We start from the raw sequence: 7,015 nt of genomic DNA, 5'->3' as shown, positions 1-7,015 counted from the left end.
TGTGGGAATGATTAGTTTAGAAAAATGCAGAAATATCTTAATAGACCTGGTGCTAGGCGGTCATCCTCCCTGTGTCTCTTTCCCGGAATATACAAATGATTTGATATTAGCATACCATAATATCATATGCTATGATATTAGCATATTTGATATTAGCATACCATAATATCATATGCTATGATATTAGCATATTTGATATTAGCATATTATAAGTACTCACAATAGCCAGGGTCAAAAGTCCATTAATCAGAATCTACCTAACGGGACATCCAATCAAGGCACATTTTTTTTTCTCCCCTATGACAACGTGAAATAGTGAAAACATCATTAGCTGTGGTTCCCCTCACATCAGGGTTTAAGATCTTCCTCCCCTTAGCAAAATCAGTCAGCTTCTCTGAACTCTGCTTCCTCATTTGTAGAATGGTTTTACAGTGATTGCAGAGTATGTGGTGAGGATGGAGTAAACAATGCGTGGAGAGCAAACTGCTGGAGCTCAGCATGTGTTAGTCCCATTCCCTGCCTCTCCCGCCCACAGCACCGCACGCACCACTCACACTTGACTTGTCGTCCTTCCTGCGAAGTGTTTTGTCTGAATACTTTCTTAGGGAAAAGAATTAAAGCTTTAGAAACTGAACCAATAGTTAGGATGGACTTCAAACAAAGGCAACTTTTGTAGCAACTTCTGGGGTGAACTTATGACAGGTATGACTCATTTTCTTCTGTTTTCTGCACACAGAGCTCTGACTAATGAGAACTGGAAGTTCTTAATGATGACCCTAAAATGCCACAGAATCCTTAGTCACCCCGGAAAAGGGACGCTGTGCTCTCATGTATGGGTTAGGACTCTTTGGCTGCAAGGAACATAAGCTACTTCAAGCTAGCTTGGATCTGGATTTGGGTGTGTGTGTGTGGTGGGGGGTGGATTTCAAGGGGACTTATGGAGCCAAAATGTGTGTCTATGTCTCTCTGTGTATCTATTTCATTTTTACCGTCCCAAACGCCAGCTTTTCACATCCCGAATGACAGACAGACAGCTGGCTGCCTGACAATTCTGGAGATTTTGTGTTACAGGCCCAACCATTTGAAGAAACTGATGCAATCAGATGGTGCCCCCATTCCAGATTCCCAGGGAAGAGAAGCTGATTGGTCCAGCTGGTGTCCACTGTATACACTTCAGCTCCAATCATCTGTGACCAAGGAGGCAACAGCCCATTGTACAGACATGGATGCTGAGGCTGACTCCTGCCCTCCTGAGGATGGGGATAAAGGAGGAGGTCTCAGAGGGCAGGAGAAGAGGAGTGTCACCGAGTGGAGGCACCAAAGATGTCATTCCACTTTCCATAGTAGAGAAAAAAGGGGATTAATGTTTCAGAATAATTTTCAATAACCAAGGTCACAATCTAAAAGGTTTTCTGCACATACCACGGTTAAGCCAAAAATTCAACTTAGCTAAACATATTTTGCTCTGCATCCCAATTGTTGCAGACACAGATGGTTGCCCACCTAACAGCCTGTTCCCCTTTCTGCTTAACTGGCAGGATCCCACATATATTTGGGTGTCCATTCCTGCCTCATATCAGTCATAGAAAGCTTGCCCTATCCCTGTGTTTAGAAGTAAATTAGTCTAACGGTTGCATTGTGATCCCTTTTGGCTTAGACATAGGCATATGACACAACTGTGACCAATAAAACATGATGATGAATCTTCCGAGAGGCCTTCTGCAAAGATATTTTTCTCACTGATAAAAAGAAACTCACAGGAACACTTCCTATCCATCTAACACTTTAGTATCTGGATGTGAGGCCTGGAACTGTGGCAGCCATCTTATGACCATAAGGGGACCTAGCATGAAGATAAGAGAGCAGAAATATGGAAAGAACTTGGGCCTTTGACGACCCATTTGAGCAAATGAGTTAACCCACCTGGGACTGTTTTACCTCTGGCATTCTGTTTTATTTTATTTATTTATTTTAAAAATGGAAGTATAATTAACATATAACATTATATTAGTTTCAGGTGTGCAACGTAATGATTTGTTGTCTGTTTATATTGTAAAATGACACCACAATGAGTGTAGTTAAAATCTGTCACCATACATAGTTTAAAATTGTTTGCTTTTGATGAGAGCTTTTAAGATCTACTCTCTTACCGACTGTCAAATATGCAGTTTGCTATTATTAACTGTAGTCACCATGTTGTACATTACACCCTAGATTGTTGTTACTTGATAAAAGAAGTATAGTTTAAATCAGTTATTTTTAATTTTTTGTTACTTGCAATCCCAAACATCCTAATTGATGCACCTCGTAATTAATAGAAATCACAAAGCCACAAATAAGACATACTTTAATAAAAGCTGACAATAGCTGGAGAATAATTCCGAAAATGCTTAGAAGAAGGTGTCCCTTAGGCAATATTGAAATGGATAGCCAAGAGATCATGAATCATTTCTAACACTCCCAGAGCCTTACCAAGACACAGCATTTTGCAAGCAGACCAACATTATTTTTTTATATTTATAAAAAGCAACTCAAAGAAATTATTTGTTTAGAGTAGCTTTTTTATGCTTCAAAGTCTTTGCTCCTGTAGATTTAGAGTTGGACAAGTTTAAAGTGGTTTCACTGTGCATTCTGCTTGCTCGAGTTTGATAGGCCGTGTTCACATGACAGGTCTATCCCTGCAGTGGATGTCTGGGATGCTTTGATGTGGGCTGCATTCGGACAGCCTAATACTAGGGGAAAATGTGCTGAAATTGAACAAGATTGCTTTCTGCCCAGCTGTTCTCTGAAGGCTCAGACATTTTTAGCACTGAGCTAAAAAGCTTGTATTTGTTTTGACGGTCTTGGCAGGGAGAACAATGGTTGATTATCCCAGCACTTTACTAACAAATAAGACTGCCTCCAGCAGAGATAAAATATGGGTCTTGACTTGATTGCATTTCATGTCCAAGGGAATTATTTTCTTTTCATTCTGATGCCCTTTCATTATGCAATGTACCTTTTTCTTTCTTTATCCTTGCCCCACGTGGTAACCCATGGCTTTCACTCTGAGAAGGCTGATTCCCAAAATCACCATGGCAGGGTGGTTTGATCAGCATATAAAACACGTATTTTCACTTCTCTAATTTTTGGAAACTAATTTTTTTGTTTGTTTTTGGTTCTCCAGATTTGTATGGTTAGTTTCTTCTCTAATTTTCTGTCTGCTTGCTTTTGGCATTTGTTTACGTTGCTGTGACTGTTTCAGCATAGAGAAGTCTCGGATTTTACATCACAGCTACATTTAAAAGGTCTATCCCAGGTGTTTTCTTCACCCATACAGAGAAGTGCTTTACCCAGAACAATCGTGTTTTCTTCAAAACAAAGGGACTTTTAAATAGTTTTATGAAAACATTTCTATTTTTCCTTTATTATTTTCTTTCCAAAAGGTTTTAAGAATTAAATATTTTGTAAGTGTAACATATGCAGATAAGGGTACGGCTCAATGTATTTTCATGAAGTGAACACACAGACGTAACCATTGTCCCCTCAGGCCCACCCAGTCATCACCTCCCCACTCTATCACCGCCTGTCTCTCCCCAAAGGTAACAACTGTGCTGATGTCTGTCATCACAGAGGAATTTTCCCTCTTTTTGCTCAATATTATGTTTGTATGATTCAATTATGTTATCATGTGTAGTGGTGATTTCTCCATTTTTACTGCTGCATACTATTCCATTGTGTGAATACGATGCAATTTATGTTGATGGACATTTGGTTTGCATCTCTTTGGAGCTATTACAAATAGTACTGTTATCACATTTTTGTGGATGTCTTTGGGTGAATATATACACATATATTTTTAGTTCTGTATACTGAGGGGCAGAATTGCTGGGGGACAAAGCACAAATATCTTTACCTTTGGTGGATTGTCCCAATTTACACTCCCACCAAAGGGATGTGAAAATCCAGTATTAATTCAAATCCTTGCCAGCACTTGGAATTATTGGTCTTTTAATTATAGCAATTCTGTTAAGTGTGTAGTGGCATCCATTGTGGTTTTATTTTGCATATTCATGATGACTAATGAAATTACACAACTTTTATCTTTATTGGCCAAGTCAGATATTCTCTTCTATGAAGTAACCTTGCACAATTTTTGTCCTTTTTCTAATGTGATATATATATATATATATATATATATATATATATATATATATATATATATTTGTTATTAATTTGTAAGACTTCTTTATTATAGAAAAGAATTCTTTGTTGGATATGTATATTGTAAATACATTCTCCCATTCTGCAGATTGCTTTTTTACAGTCTCATGGAATCTTTTGATAAATAGAAATTATGAATGGTTTTAAACTTTTTAATTTGAAATAATGTTAAACTTACAAAAACTTTAGACTTGCAAAAATAATAGAGTTCCTGTGTACCCCTCATCCAGCTTTCCCTAAGAGTAACATATTCCATATTACATAATGATAGTGCAATTATTGAAGCCAGAAAATTAATATTGTCACAATACCATTAACTAATCCAGAGACCTTAATCTCATTTTGCTAATGGTCCACTACTATCCTTTTTACAGTTCAGGATCCAATCCAGGATTCCCACATTGCCTTAAATTGACATGTCTCCTTGGTCTCTTCCAAGCTGTGGCAATTCCTCAGTCTTTCTTTGTCTTTTATCACCTTGACACTTTTGAAGAGTTATTTTGTAGACTGTCCCCCAATTGGGTTTGTCTGATGTTTTCTTATGATTATCAGCACTATTTTAAGCATTAGTAACTATAAACATGATATCTTTAAGAAGTTTTGGTTTATTGTTTTTTTTTTGTCACCCTATTTAGCATTCAGTTTTGAATTCTGATAAATATTTACAGTCATGAAACCACTACCACAATCAACATATAAAACGGTGTCATCAACCCCCTAAAATTCCCTCATGTGCCTTTGTAGTCAGCTTATTCCCCCCAATCCCAACCCCTGACAACTACCTGTTTTTAATCCCTGTAGTTTTGTTTTTTCAGAATGCCATATAAATAGCATCATACAACATGGAGCCTTTTGAGTTGGGCTTTCTTCACTTAGCATAATGTATTTGAGACACATTCATGTTGGTATATCAGTAGTTTGCTCCTTTTCATTGCTGAGTAGTATTCCATCGTGTGGATGTATCACAATTTGTTTATCTATTCACCAGTTGGTGGACATTTGAGTTGTTTCCAGTTCTAGCTATTACTAATAAAGCCATCAAAAAAATTTGTGTATAAGTCTTTGTGTGAGCACAAGCTTTAATTTCTCTCAGATGAATACTAGGCATGGAACTACTGGGTCATATGGTAAGAGTATGTTTAACTGTATGAATAAGTAATTGCCAAACAGTTTTTCAAAGTGGCTGTGCCAGTTTGCATTACCACCAGCAATACCTAAGAATTCTGGTTTCTCCACATCCTCGGCAGCACTTGATATTGTGAATTTTTTGCATGATTAGTTGAGATTATGTATTGGGCGGGGGGGGTGGGCAAGAATACCATGGATGTGATGTTGTGCTTCTCAGTGCATCAGATCAGAAGGCACATATATTAATATATCTTATTATGTCCAGGTTGACTTTGATCAATTGATTAAGGTGGTGTGTGCCAGGATTCTCCAAAGTAAAGTTACTGTTTTTCCCTTTGTCAATAATAAGTATCCCCTGGGGAGACACTTTGAGACTATGCAAACACCCTGTTTCTCATTAAACTTTCACCCACTAATTTTAGCATCCCTTGATGATTCTTGCCTGCAATAATTATTACTATGTTGTTTGCCTGGTAGTAATTTTCTACTTCTATAATTCCTTCCAAATTTATTAATTGGAAATTCTGCTGTAGGGAAGGGCTGTCCTTTTGCTCCCGTTTATTTATTCAATTGTATTAATATGGATTCATAGATACTTATTTTATTCCATGGGTTATATTCCTTTTTTTCATATTTATTTTATTCCTCAAATTGCCCCAGATTTAATCAATGTGAGTTCTTTCAAGTTGGCTCTTGTGCCTTTTCTTTTTTTTTTTAATTAATTAACTAATTAATTTATTTTTGGCTGGTTGTGTTGCTGTGCGCAGGCTTTCTCTAGTTGCGGCGAGCGCGGGCTACTCTTCATTGCGGTGCGCGGGTTTCTCACTGCAGTGGCTTCTCTTGTTGCAGAGCACGGGCTCTACGTGCACGGGCTTCAGTAGTTGTGGCACATGGGCTCATTAGTTGTGGCTTACGGGCTCTAGAGCACAGGCTCAGTAGTTGTGGCGCACGGGCTTAGTTGCTCTGCGGCATGTGGGATCTTCCTGGACCAGGGATTGAACCCATGTTCCCTGCATTGGCAGGTGCATTCTTAATCACTGCACCACCAGGGAAGTCCCGGCTCTTGTGCCTTTTCAACGTCACCCACCTTTTTTTTTTTTTTTTTTCCCTTTGCAGTCCCTTCCTTTCTGGTTCCATATGGTGCTCCATGCTCACCTTGTATTTTCCCTGTCCAAACCCTAGACTCAATCATTTTTCCAAGGATCCTTGAATTATAGGTTGGTATTTAGAACCAAGATCTTGGCACTAGGTGTGCTCATTGCTACTGGGGTGTCATTGCTTCTAGGCCCTTTCAACAGAAGGGAATAAGAAGTATATGTAGGTAGGTATACATCACATACACACACATCTATGTATATGTGTGTATGTATATTAAAAGCCATGAACTCATGCTAACACTATAGATTCTATCCAACACCACAGGGCTCATTTGACTCTTCCCATTTCTCTAATTTTTATCTTCTTTCTCTGATAGTGGAAAACCCAGCTGTCATGACCTACAATGTATTTACTTATTTGTTCAAATGTCATACACGCATAAATTAGTTTCAGAATTCCTAACCCATACTTATGAGGAACACTAGAGTACAGTATTTCTACACAGTTCTTTTTATCTTTAGCTTTACAGAATATAATCATCATCCTGTTTTCCAAAGTAACTTAAGTTAGTTCTTTTCTTCTTCTC

Source organism: Eschrichtius robustus, chromosome 11, assembly GCF_028021215.1.
Source record: "Eschrichtius robustus isolate mEscRob2 chromosome 11, mEscRob2.pri, whole genome shotgun sequence".
NCBI classification, from domain to species: Eukaryota; Metazoa; Chordata; class Mammalia; order Artiodactyla; family Eschrichtiidae; genus Eschrichtius; species Eschrichtius robustus.
Note: the sequence above shows the minus strand (reverse complement) of the source record.